General features: G+C 46.0%; 3 non-coding genes across 3 annotated transcripts; 2 read left to right on the top strand and 1 right to left on the bottom strand.

Moving 5' to 3' along the window:
- Positions 1-6,492: 6,492 nt before the first annotated feature.
- On the top strand, positions 6,493-6,564 carry trnac-aca (transfer RNA cysteine (anticodon ACA)). Its single transcript has one exon. It is a non-coding gene; the product is annotated as a tRNA-Cys (tRNA).
- A 17,010-nt stretch (positions 6,565-23,574) lies between these two features.
- Positions 23,575-23,647, top strand: trnak-cuu (transfer RNA lysine (anticodon CUU)). The gene has a single exon. It is a non-coding gene; the product is annotated as a tRNA-Lys (tRNA).
- A 439-nt stretch (positions 23,648-24,086) lies between these two features.
- Positions 24,087-24,169, bottom strand: trnal-cag (transfer RNA leucine (anticodon CAG)). The gene has a single exon. It is a non-coding gene; the product is annotated as a tRNA-Leu (tRNA).
- Between the last annotated feature and the right edge of the window lie 722 nt (positions 24,170-24,891).

Below are 24,891 nucleotides of genomic sequence, written 5' to 3' on the forward strand. Positions count from 1 at the left end.
GCAATTCAGGAATAAGGGAGCCCTTTTGCCAGGAGAATAAATAGCAAATAAAAACAGCAAATTCTGCAAATCTCAGCAAATCAGGCAGCATTTGCCAGGAGACTCAACTCGCCTCCGATTGTTCCCATTTGGCAAGTTTAAACAAAATGTTGCTGCCTGGGATCGGACCAGGGACCTTTTGCATGTAAAGCAAACATGATAACCACTACACTACAGAAATCACTGGTATAACAGCCCCAACAGAGGGGATCTGACCAGTGAGCTCCCTCTGTGCTGATCGGGAATGAGGAGGCTCACCTGAAACAACTTCTGTCCCACACTGCAAGTTCTCAATCCTTCTCCTCCACTGCCCTTTACACAAATGTCACGGATCACCCAGCCACCGTGTTCACTTCCACATCCTCACAGTGGGGCCACAGAGGCTCCTACCATCTCCCCGCGATCAGCGAACTCACCCAATTTACAAAATTAAACCCGGAACACGTGCCCGGCAAAGGGCAGGGGAAGCCAGATAGTCTGTAAGCTCGGTCTATCACAGAAAGTATTGGTATTCATGGTGCTTACAGCAATTATTAATCGTCTCACAGACCTCAATTATTTTTATGCGATGAATTGATCGAGTATCGTTACCAGGTCAGTGCGACGGATCTTAACCCCTCGACCACCAGGGAACAGTTATGATAGATGTTGATATATTTATATATATTTATATAAGAACCTGAATAACAACGGCTAGCTACCTTGACCTCATGGCGAACAGCAGTGCATATAACTTTGAGTGAAGTAAATTGTTCCACAAAAAAACCCGTTTCATCTTTTGTTCCCGTTTAAACACTAGAAACTGAGACAGGGGGAATAAATTGAGAAATAAAAGCACAGGGATATAGACAAGAGGAAGAAAGAAGGGGAAAGATACTGTCTACACTCAGAACTAATGCAGAAACCCCTCTGCTGCGCTCGGGGTGGCCACCCACAGCCTGGATACACTAACGGGAGAACACCAGCGGCAGGTCGGGGCCATAAAAGGAACGGCGAGCGGCCCTGGGAGCAGCTTGGAGGTCCCGGGAGACTACTCCAGGGAGCAGCGCGAGCTGGTGCAGGAGGGCGGCGGCAGCGAAGAGTGATGTCATCAAGGTCCAGGTCGGTGATTGGAGCGTGGGCAAATACAGCAGGAGCGGCGAGATCGGGGCGAAGGAGCGGCGAGAGACTGTGGAGGGATGTGATCGGGGCCCAGGGGAGGCTTGAGTTCAGGGTCAGGGGCCCAGGGGCAGCACGGGCCAGCCCACACTGCGATATGTGTGCACACTGGGTCCGTGCAGCAGAGCTGGTCTCCAGTCCTCTTGTTTCACCCTTGCCACTGGACGAATACCTCGCTCTGTCAAGCCCGTGTGATGGCTGGGGTGCAACGGCCATCACACGTTAAAAAAATCCACGCACAAGCATCTTCCACCCTTCAACATACATTTCAGGGCCTGGAATATTGAAACACCTGTGAACTCATCCTTTTTTGGCGAGGAAGCAAGTCATCCTCGCTTCGAGGGACTGCCTATGATGATGATGAACTGGATTTGCTGCAGTCCGCGGGCAGCAGGTGATGAAAGCGGGCATGAGAGGGTGAGTGACAGGTGGGCACTGCTTCTGATGCTGTCTGACCCACGGTGGGAGTGGCCGGGGATTTTAAAGCCCTTTCATTGCACCAATGCAGGGTCAATGAAACTGTGTTTCAGGAACCTTCATGTTTCCAAACATGGACAATTTGCACTTAAGTCCTTGTGGTGCAACGGGAGTGTGTCTGACTCCCGATCATGAAAGCTGTGTATTCATATCATGTCAGGATCATTGTTCTTCAAAAGTTGCAAACTTCTTTGCTGTTTGGCTATAACCTGACACTTGCTCCAATGTTTGTCTCACTGTTTCCCTGGTGTCAGGCACAGATATGCCACATGCCCTCATTTACTTCATGGAACAAGACACAAAAGTTCAAAATTTAAATGAACTTACAGTCTGGATGGCCGAGCCGTCGAAGGTGCTGCGTTCAGTTTGCAGTCTGCTCTTAAAGCGCGGTTTCAAATCCCTTTTCTTATTTTTAGTCATTGAGCAAAACTCATTTGCTTGGCACCACGACCAGCTCCTTAAAAGTGGGATTCAGCAGTTCACCTGCTCGCTTCACATTTCCGTCTGACCGGGTGCTGAAAGTGGAGATGTTTCCGCAGTGTAGCGGTTAACACGTTCGCCTCACACGCGAAAGCTCACCAGGTGGGAATATTTTCTGTAACTTTCTCCTCATGCATGCTCAGGGCGAGATTGTTCTCCTGTGAAAGGTCATATCATCATAAACATGTAAGGATTAGGAGCTGGAGTAGGCCATTCGGCCCCTCGAGCCTGGTCCACCATTCAAGAAGATCCTGGCAGTTCTTCGACATCAAGTTTAAACATCTGGGGCGGAGCCAACAGGCGCCTGGTTGCAATCAGTGACAAAAACGTTTGCTTTAGCAGAAGCACAGCGAGCTCAGTTGATACAGCGTGAGATTTTTAATCTCAGATTCTCGGGTTCGAACACCAAGTTTGTTGATTACTTTTTAACTACTTTTTATGTTGCTTTCACGGGAATACATCGTTAATTAACTGATGATCTTCTTTTGCACAAATAAAGAAATTCTAACTGAAGGAGATTCCATAATTGGATAATTTATCTATGCTCTGCAAGTTAACTCTTAAACCATAAACCATTTTACACACTGCTTTCGGGTTCTGGTTCAAAATGTTCATTGCTGGTAACATCAACAGGAGACTGGGGAAACAGTGAGACTGACTTTAGAGCAAGGGTCTGGTTATTGTGAAACACCAAAGAAAATATACATTCTGGAAGAATAATATCGAAAGGAAATGTGACCCGACATCCAGAAAGAAGTGTTAAGACAGAAAATGAAATGCTGCATCCCTTTCTGCAAAAAATTCCTTTCACAAACATTTCTCTGACCGAAGCTGCACAAAACAAAAATGTTCGTTGCAAAGTCATTAAACTCCCGAATTTCCGCTTCACCAGAATCTCCTGAATCAGATGCCTCTAGTTTTGCCGACTCAATCCATGTCCCTTTGCAATGTTCTGCTTCCACCCACACTATGAAATGTGCCGCTAACTTACAGAATCATGGAATGGTTACAGCACGGAAGGCCATTCGGCCCGTCGAGCCCGTGCCGACTCTCAGCGAGTCCCACTCCCCCCTCCTTTTAACGTAGCCCTGCAATTGTTTTTCCTTCAGACACTGATCCAACTCCCGTTTGAAACATAAGATTGAGTCTGCATCCACCACCCTTTCAAGCCGTGCATTCCAGATCCTAACCACTTGCTGCTAAATGGTCATCTCCTGTTCCTATGTGTAAAGTCTGGGAAACACGAGATCAATTCCTGCCACACTCACAGACTTCCTAAATATAGCACCGTCTTTCTATTCTCGTAAAACCAGCTCCTGAAGTGTAGGCCAGCTGTGTAGGTGAAAGCTCTGGTTATGTTTCTAACATCACTTCAATTGCAGTGTTTCCGTAGTGTAGTGGTTGTCACATTTTCTTCACCCGCGAATGATCTTTGGTTCGAAACTGGGCGGAAACATTTTGGAAACCCGTTTAATTAAATATTAGAAAAAATGGATTTATTCATATTAATGTTTCAATATTAACAAAACACAATGTCCCACAGCCTTGTTAAATTTTCTGATATCTATGTTCAGTTCTGTATACACTCAAACTCGACACTTGAACTGAATGCTCATATAAGTATTGGAGTGGGAACTCACTGGATAACAGCACAGCTGGCAATGTTTGCAGAATATATTCGTGACACCAAAGCACACAATGACAACCTGGAACTGTGCGGCACAGTATCCTCGGGGAAAACAGTTGAAGTCCCTGAGAGGGCTTAAACCACCAACTTTTTGATTAACAACCGAACACCCCCCATTGCGCCACAGAGACTGACACAAGTGTACACTGCAAGACATCCCAAACCAGGGTGTCCGTCAGTTAAAGCTTCAGATTGCTCCGACCAGTTGGAACTTGTCCACTCTCAGTTGCACTTTTCCCAAATAAAGGGTGGGACATTCATTGTGGATGTGTGGAAGCAGTCTGGTCCCGCACACTGCAGACACTTCCATGTCACCGCCAACCAGCTCTCACACAACCGATGTGATCGACCTTCCAGCCTTCCGGTGCCTTGTCTGTGACAAAGTATTCTGATTGTCCCGAAGCCGGTGTTAGGTTTTAATTCCTGTTCAGCTCCTGACTGCGGATATTCCTGTGATTAAACGGGAAATAAATGCTTGCAGGGTCAGTTGGATTCACCATTTCTTTGCTTGGTGAAATTTCAAAGATTGAAAGTGACGCACATCAACCCCAAACCTCGTCACCCACTCGCTAACCGCTACACGCTGCTCCCGTGAGATGGAAGCCCAGTTGCTGTTTCAAGCTTGAATGCAGGTACAAGCAGAACTCATTCAAGAAAGTCCAAGTCCCTGAGGCACCTGATTATTTGCACCAAACTCCTTTGTAAAGAGTTGAGGTTCGTGTGGGGTGATTTGGGCACATCTTTCCCCATACTACAACACTTCAAACATAATTCAACGGCTGTAAAGCGCTTTGGGGCGTCATGCGTTCCTGAAAGGCACTGCAGAAATGCAAGTCGTCCTTTGCAAAATTTCTATGCAATTTCAAAACTCGCCGGCAAAATAATGGACTCGTCCACGATTGGAACGCAGGACTTCTCACAAATTTCATTTAACTTCGACTCATCTAAAGTCACACCTTGAGATCAATGAACCAACTGCTTGACAATCATAACGGTAATGTATAGCCATTATAAAAGCAAGTTTTTGTGTGTGACTACTCTTGATTAGAGAAGCAGGTGAGACCGAATCAGTGACTTTGCTTTTTCGACCTGTCTTCTGAAGCGCCGCACGGTCTCACTCCGACAGTCAATGAACTGTTGGGACATTAGTGTATCCAGGCTGTGGGTGGCCACCCCGAGCGCAGCAGAGGGGTTTCTGCATTAGTTCTGGGTGGGGGCAGTATTTCCCCTTCTCTCTTCCTCTTGTCTGTATCACTGTGCTTTTATTTCTCTATTTATTCCCCCTGTCTCAGTTTCTAGTGTTTAAAAGGGAATAAAAGATGAAATGGGTGTCACTGTGGAACAATTTCTCTCGCTCAAAGTTAGATTCACGACCGTTGTGCCATGACGTCTAGACAGCTTGCCGTTGACATACAGGTTCATATATAAATATATATTTTTATATTGATACAAATTATCGAAGCTGTTCCCTGGTGGTCGAGGGGTTAAGATCCCGAGCATTAACCCTTTCCATTCTCAATCAGTTCATCGCAGAAACATAATTGAGGTGTGTGAGAGGATTAATGATTGCTGTAATCGCCGTTAATAACCCCACTACTATCTGTTACAGAATGAGCTTACACACTCTCCCGCTTCTCCTGTCCTTTGCCGGACACATGTCCCGGGTTTAATTTTACAAACTGGGCGAGTTCGCTGATCGCGGGGAGACGGTAGGAGCCTCTGTGGCCCCACTGTGAGGATGTGGAAGTGAACACGGTGGCTGGGTGATCCGTGACATTTCTGCAAAGGGCAGCAGAGGAGAAGGATTGAGAACTTTCAGTGTGGGACAGAAGTTGTTTCAGGTGAGCCAACACATTCCTGATCCTCCTCTCTTCTTAGGTAATCCCGGAGTCGAGGATGACTTGCTTCCACATAAAAAATCAGTGGTGATCAGCACAGAGGGAGCTCACTCGTCAGCTCCCGTCTGTTGAGGTCACTGTGCCAGAGGTTTCCCAAGTGTCGCCGTTATCACGTTTGCTTTACATATGAAAGGTCACCGGTTCGATCCCGGGCGGGAACATTATGTTGAAATTTCCTACAGGGGAACAATCGGAGGCGAGTCTTGTCTCCTGGCAAATGCTAACTGACCTGCTGAGATTTCCAGCATTTGCTCTTTTTATTTGCTATTTTTTCTCCTAGCAAAAGGGCTCCCTTATTCCTTAATTGCTCTTTATTTTACCAATAAATAGATAACTTTTAGCGAGAGAAAATGGATCCACCGGGGAACTTTGGCGTGTCGGAATAACCGGTGCTGTTAAATTTGACAAAAGTTGCCCCAGATTCCTGGTGTCGCCAGCGATGAGGATTTTGAACCAGACTCCTAAAACACAGTGTGTAAAATGGGATATGGTTGAACAGTTAACATGCAAAGCACAGAACAAATGATTGAAGTATCGACTGTCCCTCAGTCAGCATTTCTTTCATTGTACAAAAGAAGATGACGGGTTAATTAATGATGCTTTCCCGTGAAAACAACACAAAAGTTAAACAAAAACATACGGTGACTGGCAGGTGAGCGCTTCTTCTGATACCTGGTGGGAATGGGCAGGGATTATAAAGCCCCTTGTATTGCAGAATCTTCATATAGAGGAACATCTCAAACTCCCTGTGTCGGCCTTGTGGCGCAACGGTAGCGCGTCTGACTACAGATTAGAAGTTTGCGTGTTCAAATCACGTCGAGGTCACTGCTCCTTTGGGTAATCCCGGAATTAATATTTTCTTTGCTTTTTGGCAATAACCAGACCCTTGCTCCAAGGTCTGTCTCACTGTTTCCCCGGTGTCAGGCAGAGAAACACCTGTTGCCCTCATTTATTTCTTGTGACAAGACACAAAAGTTCAAAATCAACCTGCAGGTGGCCATATACAACACTGGATCGTCAGGACAGCTGAGCGGTCTAAGCTGTTGTGTTCAGTCTGATCTGAAATTGTGGATTTGAATCCCACTTCTAGCACCTTTTATTTTTAGTCATTAAGCAAAACTCATTTGCTTGGCACAACGATCAGCTCCTAAAAAGTGGGATCCTGCAGTTCACCTGCTCGCTCAGCATCTCCGTCTGACCTGGTGCTGAAGGTGGAGATGTTTCCGCAGTGTGGCCGTTCACACGTTCACCTTACTGTCATGTATCTCACACCACTCTGCAGTTCTAAGTCGTTTTGAACATCTCTTTCAGCCAGGTGTGGGTACCCTCAAAGGGGCTAAAGTTAAAATCTACATCACACAGGATGCCAGACCGGTCCATCACAAGTCTAGAGCTGTGCCTTATGTGATGAGGGAAAAGATTGAACACGAACTGGACCTGCGGGAAGGCATTATCTCATCCGTGGAATTTAGCGACTGGTCAAGTCCCATCATCCCCGTCATGAAGCCTGATGGATCCGTACAAATCTGTGGGGATTACAAGTCTACCATAACAGAGTCTCCCTACAGGACCAATACCCGCTGCCCAGAGCAGAGGACCTATTTGCCACGTTGGCTGGAGGAAAACTTTTCTCAAAACTTGATCTTACATCTGCGTATATGACGCAAGAACTGACCGAAGAGTCTCAGCTACTCACCACCATCAACATACATCGAGGCCTTTTTATGTACAATCGATGCCCATTCGGCATCAGGTCGGCAGCTGCTATATTCCAGCGCAACATGGAGAGTCTGCTCAAGTCCATCCTGGGGACGGTTGTGTTTCAAGATGACATACTCATCACGGGCAGTGACACCGACTCCCATCTCCGCAATTTGCAGGAAGTACTAAGTCGATTGGATCGAGTAGGCCTAAGAGTTAAGTAATCCAAGTGTCTGTTTCTCGCGCCTGAGGTTGAATTTTTGGGCAGAAGGATTGCTGCTGATGGAATCTGCCCAACAGAATCAAAAACCGAAGCAATTCGTCTGGCACTCAGGCCCTGGAATATCTCGGAACTGACTGCCTTTCTCGGGCTATTCAATTACTTTGGGAACTTTATGCAGAACTTGAGCACGCTGCTGGAGCCTCTCCACATGCTACTCAGAAAGGGGTGCGATTGGTCTTGGGGGGACGCCCAAGAACGCGCTTTCAATAAAGAACTCAATCTTCTATGTTCCAACAGTGTTTTAGCCTTTTTTGACCCAGGTAAAAAGTTAGTTCTTACATGTGATGCGTCAGCGTACAGGGTCGGGTGCGTTTTACAGCATGTCAATGATGCGGGTAAATTACAACCTATTGCTTATGCCTCCAGGTCACTATCGCGGGCGGCGTGCGGGTACGATATGGTTGAGAAGGAGGAGCTCGCGTGCGTGTACGATGTCAAAAAGATGCACCAATACCTTTTCGTGGCCAAGTTCGGGTTAGAAACCAACCACAAACCCCTCACGTCCCCGCTATCTGAGTGCAAGGCAATAAACGCCAAAGCCTCGGCACGCATTCAGCGGTGGGCACTCATGCTGGTGTCTTACGACTACACAATAAGGCACAGACCAGGCACAGACAACTGTGCCGACGCGCTTAGCAGGCTACCCCTGGCGACCACAGAAGGTTCGGACGAACAGGACTGTGAGATGGTCATGGCAATCAGTGCCTTTGAATCCACAGGTTCGCCCATGATGTCGCACCAAATCAGAGCCTGGACCCGCGATGCCTGCCCCGAGGAGATCAAACGTTTCCATAGGCGCAGGCATGAACTATCACTGCAGGCAGACTGCCTGATGTGGGGCAGCCGAGTAGTTATGCCCTTGCGAGGCTGAGAGGCGTTTGTCCGGCAGCTCCTCCGCGAGCACCCGGGGATCATCCTAATGAAGGCCATAGCCAGATCCCACGTCTGGTGGCCTAGCATTGACACGGACTTGGAGCTCTGCATCCGTCGGTGCACCATTTGTGCCCAACTCAGTAATGCCCCCAGGGAGGCCCCCCTAAGCCCCTGGCCCTGGCTCACAAAAACCGTGGTCGCAGGTGCATGTAGACTATGCGGGCCCATTCATGGGCAAAATGTTCCTCGTAGCCGTTGATGCATTTTCAAAATGGATCGAGTTCACCATTTTAAACTCGAGCACCACCTCCACCATTGTGGAGAGCTTGAGAACTATGTTTGCAATGCACGGAATTCCTGACATATTGGTCAGTGATAATGGTCCGTTCTTCACTAGCGCAGAATTTCAAGAATTTATAGTTGACCACGGCATAAATCACGTTAAGACGGCACCGTTAAAGCCGGCCTCCAATGGCCAGGCGGAGCAAGCAGTGCAGATCATTAAACAAGGCATGCTGAGAATCCAAGGTCCCACGCTGCAGAGCCGCCTGTCGCGACTGCTGCTGGCATACAGATCTCGTCCACATTCGTTGACTGGGGTTCCCCCCGCGCAACTATTGATGAAATGAACCTTAAAGACCAGGCTCTCGTTAATCCTCCCAGACATGCATGAAATTGTTGAGGCTAAGCGCCGGAAGCTAACTGAGTACCACGACCTAAATTTGAGGGGGAGGTGGAATGAGATAGGGGACAAGGTGCTTGTGCTAAACTGTGGCAGGGGTCCCAAATGACGTACAGGGACAGTAACAGGCAAGGAAGGAAACAGGCTACTGGTTGTACAAATGGACAATCGCCAAACCTGCCGGAGGCATGTAGACCAAGTAAAAAGTAGATTCACCAACAATACTGCAGGACGAGAGGCAGACTACAGTATGGAACTCAAACCACACCTGGTGGGCAGACAGAGGGAACAACCTGAGGAAAGGGCAGTCTCAACAGACAGCCCAGGCGAGATACCAGCAATCACACTGAAAGAAAAACAGGCACCAAGGCAAACAACTGAACCACAACTAAGACGCTCCACGCGAGAGCGTAGACCACCTGAGAGTCTGAATCTATAAAGACAATAAGACCTTGGGGGAGTTTGATGTCATGTATCTCACACTACTGTATATAACTGTATCTTACCATGCTATACATGACTGTAACTAGATATGACCTGTAACCACAAGCATACGTTACCACCAGGGGTGCACTTGCAGGAGACACTGCATACCTGTTCCACACAGGTATATAAAGGCAGGTCTCAGGCAAGTATGGCACATGAGAGCTGTGAAATAAAGGTGCAGGTCCAGAGTGACCTTGACTTCAGCATGTGCCTCGTCTGAGTCTGTACTGCAGGGTCAGGACTTTACACTTACAAGCGAAAGCTCACCGGGTGGTAATATTTTCTGGAGCTTTCTCCTCATGCATGCTCAGGCGCGAGTTTGTTCTCCTGTGAAAGGTTATAAGATCATAAACATGTAAGGATTCGGAGCCGGAGTAGGTCTTTCGGCCCCTCGAGCCTGGTCCACCATTCAAGAGGATCCTGTCAGTTCCTCGACATCAAGTTTAAACATCTGGGGCGGAGCCAACAGGCGCCTGGCTGCAATCAGCGACAAAAAGGTGCATTTGTCAGAAGCCCGGCGAGGTCAATCGGTCGAGCATGAGAATCTTAATCTTGAATTCAGGGGTGTGAGCCCCAAGTTAATTGTTAAAACATGTCCCATTTTACACACTGTGCTTTAGGGTTCTGATTCAAAATGTTCATTGCTGGTAACATCAACAGGAGACTGGGGAAACAGTGCGACTGAATTTAGAGCAAGGGTCTGGTTATTGTGAAACAGCAAATGAAATATCAATTCTGGAAGAATGACATTGAAAGGAATGTGACCCCGACACCCAGAAAGAAGTGTTAAGGCAGAAGATTAAATGCTGCATTCCTCTGTGCAAAAAATTCCTTTCACAGACATTTCTCTGACCAAAACTGCACAAAACAAAAATGTTCCTTTCAAATTCATTAAACTCCCGAATTTCCACACCCCCCGAATCTCCTGACTCAGATGCATCTTGTTTTGCCGACTCAATCAATGTCCCTTTGCAATGTTCTGCTTCCACCCACACTATGAAATGTGCCACTAACTTATAGACTCATGGAATGGTTACAGCACGGAAGGCCATTCGGCCCGTCGAGCCCGTGCCGACTCTCATTGAGTCCTACTCCCCCGCTCTTTCCCCTGAGGCCTGCAATTGTTTTTCCTTCAGACACTTATCCAACTCCTGTTTGAAAGATAAGATTGAGTCTGTCTCCAGTACATTCCAGATCCTAACCACTCGCTGCTAAATCGCCAGCTCCTGTTCCTATGTGTAAAGTCTGGGAAACACTGGATCAATTCATACCACACTCACAGCCTTCCTAAATATAGCACCTGAAGTATAGTCCAGCTGTGTAGGTTAAAGCTCTGGTTCTGTTCCTAACATTACTTCAAATGCAGTGTTTCCGTAGTGTCGTGGTTGTCACATTTGCCTCACACGCGAAAAGTTCCTGGTTCAAAATTGGGTGGAAACATTTTGAAAACTTGCTCAATTAAATATTGGAAAAAATGGATTGATTCATATTCGTGATTCAATATTAACAAAACACAATGTCCCACAACCTTGTAAAATTTTCTGATATCACTGTACAGTTCTGTATACACTCAAACTCTACACTTGAACTGAATGCTCCCAAAAGTATTGGAGTGGGAACATCACTGGATAAGAGCACAGCTGGTAATGTTTGCGGAATATGTTTGTGCAGTCAAAACGCGCAATGACAAACTGGAACCGTGCAGCACCGAATCCTCAGGGAAAACACAGTTAAAAACTTCGCTTCTGGGTGGGCTTGAACCACCAACTTTTAGGTTAATAGCCCAACGCGCTAAACCATTGCGTCACAGAGACTGACGCAAGTGCACACTGCACGACATCCAAAACCAGGGTGTCAGTCAGTTAAACCTTCAGATTGCTCCTACCGGGATGGAACTTGTCCACTCTCAGTTGTACTTTTCCCAAATAAAGGGTGGACATTCAGTGTGGATGTATGGAAGCAGTCTGGTCCCGCACACTGCAGACACTTCCATGTCACTGCCAACCAGCTTTCCCACAACCGGTGTGATCTACCTTCCAGCCTTCCGGTGCCTTGTCTGTGACGAAGTATTCTGATTGTCCCGAAGACGGTATTCGGTTTTAATTCCTTTTCTGCTCCCGACTGCAGATATTCCTGTGAATAAACGCGAACAAAGTGCTTACAGGGTCAGTTCGATTGACCGTTTCTTTGCTTGGTGAAATTTCAAAGATTGAAAGCGACGCACATCAACCCCAGAAAATGCTGGAAACACTCAGCAGGTCGGGCAGTATCTGTGGAGGTGGGGAAGTGGGAATAATCGATTGGTTTGTTTGCGGCTTTGATCTGCTGCTGGGAAGTGAGGCAGCGCTGCAGGATGCTTTTTTTCGAGGTGTAAGCAGAGGTTTCCGTCGTGTAACGGTTATCACGTTCGCCACACATGTGAAATATCCTCGGTTTGAGCACGGACAGAAACATTGTTTTGGAGAATATTTTTCTGTGGAATACATTTTTTTAAAGTAGCCCCAGGTTCCTTGTATCATGAGCGATGGGCATTTTAACTCACTCTCCTAAAATACAGTGTGTGTAAAATCAGATAGGAGATAAAACTTCATCAATGATTAAAGTTCCTTAACTCATTAAAGTTCAGTTCTTGAAGTTTCCATCAATTCATTTCATAAACATAATTGAAGTGTGTGAGAGAATTAATAATGGGCTTTAATCGTTAAGGACCCCATTACTTTATGTTATAGACCCAGGTTACACACTCTCTTGCTTCTGAAAGAGTTGAGGTCCATATGGGGGTGATTTGGGCACATCTTTCCCCACATTACAAGTGTATCAGGCAATCAACCACCCAAAGCCCTTTCATTAACCACAGGGGTTCCCGCAATTGTCTGGTCTCAAAGCGGTTTTAGTCCTTGTCAATATCTCTTGTCCATTTCCCGATGTTTCCCGATTCTGTCGGTCTCCCTGGCTCTCTTCAATCTGTGTGTGGCCACCTACAGATTGGATTTCAATGAATACCTGTGTTTGTGTTTTCAATAACAACAGAAAATGTTTCTTACATATTTCTTATGTTCTCTCCAAATCCTCGATATCCTTCCTAAATTGTGGTGCCCAGAACTGTAAACAGGATCCAACTGAGGCCTAAGCAGGGATTTATAAAGCTTTGGTGTAAGTTCCTCACCGGTGTAATCTATTTCACGTTATAAAGCCAAGTGTCCTGTATTCTTTTTTAGTAACCTTATCAACTTGTCTACCCACCTTCAAATATTGCTGTGTGTAAATCTCTCGGTCACTCTGTTTCTGCATCCCCTTTAAAACAACACCATTTAGTTGAAGTTTCCACAGATCACCACCGTATGTTTCCCAGACCTTACACAGAGGGACATAGGAACAGGAGGAGGCCATTTAGCCCCTCGAGCCTGTTCCACTATTCAGTGAGATCATGGCTGATCTGATCTTGGCCTCAGCTCCACTTCCCTACCATCTCCGCCGAACCCTTGACTCCCATATCGTTCAAAAATCTGTCTACCTCCACCTTAAATATATTCAATGACCGAGCCTTCACAGCTCTCAGGGGTAGAAATACAAAGATTCACGCCCCTCTGAGGGAAGAAATTCCTACTCATCCCCATTTTAAATGGGCAACTTCTTATTCTGAAACTATGTCCCCTCGTTCTAGATTCCCCCACGAGGGGAAACATCCTCTCTGCATCTACCCTGTCTAGCCCCTCAGAATCTTACACCTTTCAAAGATATCATCTTTCACTCTGCAAATCTCCAATAGGTAGATCCCAACCTGTTCAACCATTCTTCATAAGACAACCTTGTGAACCTTCTGTGAAATGCCCCCAATGTAAGTTTATCCCTCCTGAAATGAGGAGAGCAAAACTGTACGCAGCACTCCAGGTGTGGTTTCACCTGTGCTCTGTACAGTTGTAGCAGGACTTCCGTACTTTTATATTCCATCCCCCTTGAAATAAAGGCCAATTTTCCATTTGCCTTCCTAATTACTTGCTGTATCTGCATGCTAACTTTTTGTGATCAGGAAGGCCAATGGTATCTTGGCCTTTATTGCAAAGGGGATGGAGTATAAAAGCAGGGAAGTCCTGCGATAGCTGTATAACGTATTGGTGAGGCCACACCTGGAATACTGCGTGCAATTTTGTTTTCCATATTTACGAAAGGCTATACTTGCTTTGGAGGCAGTTCAGAGAAGGTTCACTAGTTTGATTCTGGAGATGAGGGGGTTGACTTATAAGGAAAGGTTGAGTAGGTTGGGCCTCTACTCATTGGAATTCAGACGAATGAGAGGTGATCTTATCGAAACGTGTAAGATTATGAGGGGGCTTGAGAAGGTGGATGCAGAGAGGATGTTTCCACTGATGGGGAGACTGGAACTAGAGGGCATGATCTTAGAATAAGGGGCCACCCATTTAAAACTGAGATGAGGAGAAATTTCTTCTCTCAGAGGGTTGTAAAACTGTGGAATAACCTGCCTCAGTGAGCTGTGGAAGCTGGGACATTGAATAAATTTAAGAGAGAAATTGACAGCTTTTTAAATGATAAGGGGATAAGGGGTTATGGGGAGCGGGCAGTGAAGTGGAGCTGAGTCCATGATCGGATAAGCCATGATCTTATTGAATGGCGGAGCAGGCTCGAGGGGCCGTATGGCCTACTCCTGCTCCTATTTCTTATGTTCTTCTGTAAAAGGACTCCCAGATCCCTCTGCTCCACAGCATTTTGTAATCTCTCTCCATTTAAGTAATTATTAGCTTTTTTTGTTTTACCGACCAAAGTGAATAACCTCATATTTCCCACATTATACTGCAGCTGCCAATTTTTTGCTCACTCACTGACCCTATCTATATCGCTTTGCAGATTGTTTGCGTCCTCCTCACAACTTGCTTTCCCACCATATCTTTGTATCAGCAGCAAATTTGTCTACATTACAAACATGCAGAGCCCAGAACAAATTATTTTGCACCCTGGCGATGTTTTCCCATTGCCTTTGAAGGCGTATATCGCAGATTACCCAGAATGAAACCGTACATTTAAGATTTATACTATGAGGGAAAATTGCACCTTATTTTATTAGTTCGAGGTGTTTCATTAATTGATTTGACATGCTGTATTTGTTTGAGGTGCTGTGGAAAAATGGATCCTTACTCATTGCTGACTCTAAGTTAGAACAAATGAGTGTTCGACAGTAAAATGAGCACTGCACTTTAATTGAGAATTACATATCCAGAGTTATAGAAGGCAGCCGCATACCACAGTGAAGTAGAGCAGACCCGAGAGACTCAGCTAACATTTGGAAAGTAATCACTGAATTAACACAGAAGAGTGCAAAACATTCATCAGAACAATATACAATCAATACAATGCGTCTGATTGTGTTTGAAGGAACACGGCCATTGGAGAGAGAGCATCGTTTCCAATTACATTATATAATAAGTCTGATCAACATTTTCCAGTTTTGGGACGTTTAGCTTCAATTTCGGAATTTTGCATTGAAACATATTCTATGTCATGAGGGACTCAAATCAGCGGCCGCAATGTGTTTGTTCAAACAACTGAAACTAATTTCAACTCTGTTGCATCTTGACTGTCCCAGTGGGGAGCCCACAGGATATAATTGAAAGGCTCCGGGAATATTTCAGAGTTTAATTCAGAGAGATTGCCTAAAGCATGAAGAGGCAGCATCGCTTAACACAGAAAATGCCTGATACCTCCTCACTACACAGTATAAATACACACGAGGCCCATGCTTGAGAGAAGGTCAGTCTGTGACCTGTCCTTTATTCCTTCACACTCAAGTGATGAAGGTGGGTGGAGCTTCCCCTTTTATACCTGAAGGTCCAGGTTAGGAGTATCTCCCACCTAGTGGTCAGTGTTCTCACGGTGTACAACTTAGGTCAGTTTATACATGGGTTACAATGCTGGTTGAATACATGACATCACCTCCTACCCCAAAGTCTTATTGGGATCACAGGTTGAGTCTCTCTGGTGGTTTACGCTCCCTTGTAGAGCGCCTGAGTTGGGGCTCCAGTTGTTGGGCGCTGGCCTGAGTGTCTGCTGTTTGCAGTGCTCAGGCCTGTCCGGACTGCCCACAGTGACTGGGCTCTCCTCCCTTTGGTTCCGGTGTTCGGTCACCTGTGGTGGAGTGAACTCTATATCGTTCTCTTCCTCTGCTTCTTCTATGGGGTTGCTGAATCTCCTTTTTGTTTGATCCACATGTTTGCGGCAGATTTGTCCATTGGTAAGTTTAACTACCAGAAACCAATTTCCCTCTTTGGCAACCACAGTGCCTGCGAGCCATTTGGGCCCTGCAGCGTAGTTGAGGACAAAAGCAGGATCATTTACATCAATACATCATGCCCTCGCATTCCTGTCATGGTAGTAATATTGTGACTGGCGCCTGCTCTCGACAATTTCTTTCATGGTGGGGTGTATAAGGGATAATCGGGTTTTGAGCGTCCTTTTCATTAGTAGCTCTGCGGGTGGAAGCCCTGTGAGCGAGTGTGGTCGGGATCTATAGGCCAACAGGAGGCGTGATAAGCAGGTTTGTAGGGAACCCCCTTGGAATCTGAGCATCCCATGTTTGATTATCTGCACTGCTCGTTCTGCCTGGCTGTTGGATGCCGGCTTGAATGGTGCCGTTCTAACATGGTTAATTCCATTGCCTGCCATGAAGTCCTGGAATTCAGTGCTTGTGAAGCACGGGCCATTGTCACTGACCAAGATGTCCGCTAGACTGTGGGCGGCGAACATTGCCCGTAGACTTTCTACCGTGCCAGAGGATGTGCTTGAATTTAAAATGTCACACTCGATCCATTTGGAGTAGGCGTACACTACAACCAAAAACATTTTCCCCATGAAAGGACCTGCGTAGTCCACATGGATGCGTGACCAAGGCTTGGCCAGGGGCTAAGGGGGGCTTCCCTGGGCGCATGGCCCAGCTGGGCACATGTGTTGCACCTGCGAACACAAAGTTCCAGATCTGCGTCTATTCCTGGCCACCAAACGTGTGACCTGGCAATTGCCTTCATCGTGACAATGCCCGGGTGCCCATTGTGGAGTTTTCTGATGAAGACCTCTCTGCCCATCTGGGGCATGACTACGCGGTTTCCCCACAGTAGGCAATCGGCTTGAATCGAGGGTTCATCCCTGCCCCTGTGAAATGGTTTAAATTCCTCAGGGCATGCCCTGTACGTGGCTGCCCAGTCCCCGTTCAGGACACATTTCTTGACTAGAGACAATAGCGGGTATCTATTTGTCCAGACTTTAATCTGACGGGCTGTCACTGGTGAGCCTTCGCTTCCGAAAGCTTCAACAGCCATGACCATCTCAGCACCATGCTCGGTAGCCCCCTCAGTGTTGGCTAGTGGGAGCCTGCTGAGTGCATCGGCGCAGTTTTCAGTGCCCGGTCTGTGCCGAATTGTGCAGTGATAGGCAGCTAACGTGAGTGCCCACCTCTGTATGCGGGCCGATGCGTTTGCATTTATGGCCTTGTTGTCGGCCAAAAGGGACGTTAGGGGTTTGTGATCTGTCTCCAGCTCAAATTTTCTGCCAAACAGGTACTGGTGCATTTTCTTTACCACATATACACATGCGAGCGCCTCCTATTCTACCATCCCTCAGCCCCTTTCTGCCTGGGACAGACTTCTGGAGGCATAAGCTACCGGCTGTAACTGACCCTTGGCATTGACATGCTGCAACACACACCCGACACCATAGGACGACAGATCGCACGTTTACACAAGTTTCTTACATGGGTCAGAAAGCGTTAACAGATTTTTGGAACATAACAAATTGCGTGCTCTATTAAAAGCCCTTTCCTGGCTGTCCCCCCAGACCCATTCACGACCTTTGCATAGGAGCACGTGCAGTGGCTCCAGCAGCGTGCTCAATTTGGGAAGAAAGTTGCCAAAATAATTCAGGAGCCCCAGGAACGAACGCAGTTCCGTCGTGTTACGGGGTCTGGGTGCTCTCTGGATCGCTTCCGTCTTGGATGCAGTTGGGCTGATCCCATCTGCTGCTACCCTCATCCCCAGGAATTCTACCTCTGGAGCTAGGAAGACGCACTTCGCAGTTTTCAGGCGCAGACCTACCCGGTCCAGTCTGCGTAGCACCTCCTCCAGGTTGTGGAGGTGTTCTTCAGTATCGTAACCCGTAATGAGAATGTTGTCCTGAAAAACCACCGTCCCTGGAATCGACTTGAGGAGGTTTTCCATATTTCGTTGGAAGAGCGCGGCGACCGAGCGAATCCCGAACGGACATCTGTTGTACTCAAACAACCCCTTGTGTGTCCTGATGGTGGTCAGCTTCTTCGACTCACTTGCCAGCTCCTGGATCATGTAAGCTGAGGTCAGGTCCAATTTCGAAAAAAGATTGCCACCGGATAGCGTCGCAAAGAGGTCCTCCGCTCTCGGTAGTGGGTACTGGTCTTGGAGTGACACCCGATTGATGGTGGCCTTGTAATCGCCACATATCCTGACCGACCCATCCGCCTTGAGCACCGGCACAATCGGGCTCGCCCAGTCACTGAATTCGACTGGCGAGATGATGCCTTCCCTCAGGAGGCGGTCCAATTCGCCTTCTATCTTTTTCTGCATCACGTACGGCACCGCTCTGGCCTTGTGTTGTACTGGTCTGGCGTCCGAATTTAAGTGAATCACTACATTGGGCCCCATGAAAGTGCCAATGCCGGGTTGAAATAATGAGTCAAATTTGTCCAGGAACTGTGAGCATGATACTCGCGCCACAGAGGAAATTGCATTGACATCGCCCCATTTCCAGTTCATGACAGCAAGCCAACTCCTCCCCAGTAGTGCGGGACCGTCCCATGGGACAATCCAGAGTGGCAACCTGTTCACCGAATCTTTGTGGGTCACGACGACCGTGGCGCTGCCTTGCACCGGAATGATCTCCTTGGTGTAAGTCCGTAGCTGTGCGTCAATCTGCGATAATTTTGGCCTCCTGGCCTTGGATGCCGACAACTTTTTGAACTGTTTGATACCCATCAGGGACTGGCTGGCACTCGTGTCTAACTCCATTGATACTGGGATGCCATTGAGGAGCACTTTCATCATTATTGGTGGCGTCCTGGTGTATGAAATTTATACGTGCTCCACATGAACTCGCTGAACTTCAGCTTCCAGCGATTTCCCCCAGTGTCCATTTCTGCAATTTCTGCAGGCATTTTGCTCATCTCTGCAAACTCCGGCTGAATGTATGCCTCCACGCCTCCAGCATGAGTTACGGTTTGAAACAAAAGGTCCCTTGCCAGTCGATCGTCCCTGACTGCCCCTGTTATTGTCCTTGAGTGCACCATTAACAGGTGTTGATGGCCCCATTACTGGCCGCATTGTCCCTTGCAATGGCGTGAATCGCTGTTTAGCTTGCCATTGTCTCTGTTGAACTCCCCCTCTGGGTTCGACTACATGTTGGGGCATGCCTGACTGCCCTTGTCTGCCTGGAGAACTGTGTGCTGCTTTAACAATGTTGACTCTCTGTCCCAACCATTCCTTAACACAGTACTTCTCGTCTGTTCTGCTAGTGGCCATGCTCGCGTGGATTAAATCCCAGTTTCTTGTCGCCATTGATAGGTCCTTACTTCACAGTATAAATGCACACAAGGCCTATGCTTGAGAGAAGGTCAGTCTGTGACCTGTCCTTTATTCCTTCACACTCAAGTGATGAAGGTGGGTGGAGCTTCCCCATTTATACCTGAAGGTCCAGGTTAGGAGTGTCTCCCACCTAGTGGTCAGTGTTCTCACGGTGTACTACTTAGGTCAGTTTATACATGGGTTACAATGCTGGTTGAATACATGACAATGCCTGCGACATTTTCCATCATTGATAAAATATTCCACGTGATCCTTGCAGTCACTGCTCTTCCTGGTCAGTGATTATAGTCATTGACGTTGTGTAACTCTGTGTGTGATCCATATTTGGCCTTGTTCTGTATCTGACAATGTAGTGATGACCATTAAATGATAGGGGCAGTGACATAATTTCAAAAATCGGAAGTCCACATTAGCCAAATTCCCACTGCTCATTTATGCCGTTCCTTTAACAGAAACCGTAACTCTGTACTCTGCAGACACACAAATGATGAAGTTATTGCTGTTGTTGGAACACTTTGTATACTTGCACCTGCCCTCGGCACTAAAAGCCCTCTAAAGTTTGTTTCTTACTGGGATTCGCTGTCACAATAGAGTTGTGAGAACTGAGATGCACTGGGCAGACTGCAATATCTGACCGGACTGAATCTGTATTGCTGGGACTATCTGTCATTGTACAACTGTATTGAGTGTCGTTCATTGACTGGGGTCGAACATCTGACCATAGTGGCCATGTAATTACTGGAATTCTTTGATGATACAACGAGCATGGTGGATAGAGATGTACCGATGGATGTGGTGTATTTAGATTTCCAAAAGGCATTCGATAACGTGCCACACAAAAGGTTACTGCAGAAGATAAAGGTACGCGGAGTCAGAGGAAATGTATTAGCATGGATAGAGAATTGGCTGGCTAACAGAAAGCAGAGAGTCAGGATAAATGGGTCCTTTTCCGGTTGGAAATTAGTGGTTAGTGGTGTGCCACAGGGATCAGTGCTGGGACCACAACTCTTTACAATATACATAGATGACCTAGAAGAGGGGACAGAGTGTAGTGCAACAAAATTTGCAGATGACACTAAGATTAGTGGGAAAGCGGGTTGTGTAGAGGACTCAGAGAGGCTGCAAGGAGATTTGGATAGGTTAAGCGAATGGGCTAAGGTTTGGCAGATGGAATACAATGTCGGAAAGTGTAAGGTCATCCACCTTGGCGAAAAAAAACAGTAAAAGGGAATATTATTTGAATGGAGAGAAATTACAACATGCTGTGGTGCAGAGGGACCTGGGGGTCCTTGTGCATGAATCCCAAAAGGTTAGTTTGCAGGTGCAGCAGGTAATCAGGAAGGCGAATGGAATGTTGGCCTTCATTGCGAGAGGGATGGAGTACAAAAGCAGGGAGTTCTTGCTGCAACTGTATAAGGTATTAGTAAGGCCGCACCTGGAGCCCTGCGTGCAGTTTTGGTCACCTTACTTAAGGAGGGATATACTAGCTTTGGAAGGGGTACAGAGACGATTCACTAGGCTGATTCCAGAAATGAGGGGGTTACCTTATGATGATAGATTGAGTAGACTGGGTCTTTACTCCTTGGAGTTCAGAAGGATGAGGGGTTATCTTATAGACACATTTAAAATAATGAAAAGGATAGACAAGATAGAGGCAGAGAGGTTGTTTCCACTGGTAGGGGAGACTAGAACTAGGGGGCACGCCCTCAAAATACGGAGGAGCCAATTTAAAACCAAGTTGAGAAAGAATTTCTTCTCCCAGAGGGTTGTGAATCTGTGGAATTCTCTGCCCAAGGAAGCAGTTGAGGCGAGCTCATTGAATGTTTTCAAGTCAAAGATAGATAGATTTTTAAACAATAAGGGAATTAAGGGTTACGGGGAGAGGGCGGGTAAGTGGAGCTGAGTCCACGGCCAGATCAGCCATGATCTTATTGCATGGCGGAGCAGGCTCGAGGGGCGAGATGGCCTACTCCTGTTCCAAATTCTTATGTTCTTATGTTCTTATAACACGGCGATGAGAATTGTACAGTGTGCTGCAAGTGTGGTCCAAAGAAAGTTTGATACCAGTTCAACAGAACTTCACTACTTTTCAACACTATCCATCTTGAATTAACCCTTGGTGCTCCATTTTCTTTTTATGGATGTATAACCCGCATCACGACCTTTACTGTTTATTTGTATTTCTACTCTGAGATCCCTTTGCTCCTTGACCTCACTTAGATTCTTATTCTCACGTAGTATTTGACCTTATCTTTCTTACCAAAGTACATGACCTCACTCTGTCTGTGTTGGATTGAATTTGCCAATTCAATGTCCAGTCTACAAGATTGTTAATGTCTTGTTGTAGTTTGTTGCAATCCTCCTCAATAATGTCTATCAGCCCCACCCCAATTTGGCCTCATCTGAAAGTGTAGAAATTGTTTTTTTGATTATAAAGTCTAAATGGACAATTTAAATTGTGAACAGCATTGGTCCCACACTGATCCTCATGGGAGCCCACTTTACACCTTCTGCACTCAGAATAACAGTCCTTTACTTCTGCTTTCTGTCTTGGGGTCAGCTCGCTATACATTCCACGACTTGTACCCTAACACCGCAAGCTCTGACCTTATTCATTATTCTAATATGTGGTACCTCATCAAAGACTTTTTGGAAATTTAAGTATATTATATCGACCACATTACCCTGGTCTACTCTCCCTGTTACTTCTTCAAAGAAATCAAAGAAGTTGGTCAAGCAACACTTTTGCTTTTGAATCCACGCTGATTATACATTATTATATTTTTGGTTTATAGATATTTTTCTATTCTCTACTTTAGAAGGGATTCCATTATTTTCGTACCACCGAAGTTCCACTGACTGGTCTATAGTTCCCCGGACATGTTCTATCTTCCATCTCAAATATAAGTATTACGTTAGCTATCCGCCATTCCTCTGACACTACACATTTTTCAAACTAATCATTAAATATTTGTAATAGTGCTCCTGCTATCTCTTCGCTGAATTATTTTAAAGTGTATGGATGTAATCCATCCAGACCAGGTGTTCAATCCTCCTTTCATTTGGTTTTTCATTTAATATTTCTCCTCTTTACTTATTGCAGTTATATAATTTCCCATACATTATTCCACCGTCATGTCCATCTGCCCTGTGTCCCTGGTAAATACAGAGGCAAAGTAATTATTTCATATTTTATGTAATTTTTCCATCGCTTCATGTGATTTAATATTGTCCATCGATTTGTGGCCCTATTCCCATCCGACATTCTTTTTTAAATGAATGTGCCTGTAGAAAGTTAGATGAGCGATTATGTTATCGGCCACCTAATAGTGGGAAGGATAAAGAGGTGTAAATTTAGGTAAAATGCAGAAAGATTCAAGATCTGTCGTGATAATCTCGGACTTCAACGTAAACTGGGAAAATAACCATGCAAAGGGAAAATGCAGGGGAGGATTTCCTGAAATCTATATTAGAACTTTCTCCGTCAGTATGTTTCCAGCACGATGGGGAAGAAAGCAGTTCTGGATCTCGGAAATGGATTAAGTAGAGCATGTTTCTGTGGAGGAGCATTGAGGAAACAGTGATCACAATATCATTAGGTTTAGAGTAGTTATGGAAAAGGAGAAGGTATAATCATGTGTGAAAATACCCAACTGTGGGAGGACTAATTTTTTGAGTTGAAAGGGATCCGGCCCAGGTAGATTGAAACCAAAGATTTCTCGGTAAAACAGTAAATGCACATTGGGAGACTTTCAAAAAGGAGATAGATCGGGTAACGACTAGACACGTTCTCATGCAGGGTGCAGAAATAGCATGATAGCTAGCTACAGCTCGGTGGATGAAAGAAGATCAACTAAAACACAAAAACGGAAGCTTGTGATAAACTTCAGGCTCATATTTCAGTATAGAACCAAGCAGAATACAGAATGTACAGAGAAGGACTATCAAAGGAGGAGGAAGTAGAATCAGCAGAAAAACAGGATATTCGCCCATAGTACTTATCTGAGGAAGGACACACTTGCCTTGGAGGTGGTGCAACAGAGGTTCAACAGATTTATTCCTGGGATGAGAGGGCTGTCCTATGATGAGAGTTTGTGTAGAATATGCCGATTCTCTCTGGGGTTTCGAAGAATCGGAGGTGATCTCGTTGAAACGGACAATATTCTGAAGGGGATTGACAGGGTCGATGTTGCGAAGCCTGGCTAGCTCAGTCGGTAGAGCCTGAGACTCTTAATCTCAGGATCATGGGTTTGAGCCCCATGTTAGTCGATTACTGTTCCTTAAAATTTATGTTGCTTTCACGGGAAAACATCATTAATGATCACATTATCTTCTTTTGCACAATGAAAGAAATATGAACTGAGGGAGAGTTGATAATTTAATCATCTGTTCTGTGCTCTGCATAAGAACACAAGAACCAGGAGCAGGAGTCGGCCATTTGGCCCTTCGAGCCTGCCTTCTTTTGCACCGAAACAAATTATAACCGTGAGTTTAAATTAGCAGTGCGAGATATTTACAGGACACCTTTCAATGCTTCACAAAACCATTCCTTTCGCTACAGCCACCCGGGATCGTTTCCCGGTTTGGGAAGTATATTTGATAACACCGCTTGCAATTGAAGTGGAGTAATTTTATCATGTCAGATGGATGTCCCAAAGCACTTCAGAGTGGTGTCAAAACAAATGAGTTTGCAATTTAAAACACTTAATGTCAGAAGTGGGATTTGAACCCACGCCTCCAGAGGAGACTGCGACCTGAACGCAGCGCCTTAGACCGCTCGGCCATCCTGACTGCTGGATGCTGCAGTTACAAGTTATTACTCAGGAAAGTTTCGGACCGGGCGCTTGTTCAGTGTTGCTGGAAGGCCCAGTGATCGGGATATCCTCTCCCCCGGGGTTTTCCTGAGCCTGTGATCGGTGCACGGGGAGGTTTGGCCCGGTTCCGAGGTAGCTTGCATCCCAGGGATGGACAATAACCCTCTGAGCTCTGGAACTGGGGAAGAGCGAATAATTAATGAGTTGTTTGTGGGTTTCAAATGCAACTTTGATCTGATGGTCCAAACCAATAGTGTTGTTTCACAGAATGAAAGAAATGCGAACAAGGACAATCGAAATTTCAATAACTGAACTTTAATAATGAGTGAAACTTTAACCCTTGATGAAGTTTTATCCCCGATCTGATTTTACACACTCTGTATTTGAGTAGATTAGTTTTAAAATGTTCATTGCTCATGCGACAATGTACCCTGGACTGCTTTTGTTCAATTTTATTGCAGACAAGTTTTTGCTTCACAAATAATGTTTCCGCCCAGGCTCGCAACAGACCTTTCGCGTGTGACGCAAACATGATAAGCGCTACACTACGGAAACTGCTGCTTAGCTCAGTGCCCAGAGAGAAGTGTTCAGCAACAAGCTGAAATGCTCAATCCCTCTCTCTGCAAAAAGTTCCTTTCACAAATATTTCTCTGACCGGAACTGCACCAAACAACAATGTTCTCCTTTCAAAGTCATTAA

This window comes from Pristiophorus japonicus, unplaced genomic scaffold (assembly GCF_044704955.1).
Source record: "Pristiophorus japonicus isolate sPriJap1 unplaced genomic scaffold, sPriJap1.hap1 HAP1_SCAFFOLD_332, whole genome shotgun sequence".
In the NCBI taxonomy this organism is placed as follows: domain Eukaryota; kingdom Metazoa; phylum Chordata; class Chondrichthyes; family Pristiophoridae; genus Pristiophorus; species Pristiophorus japonicus.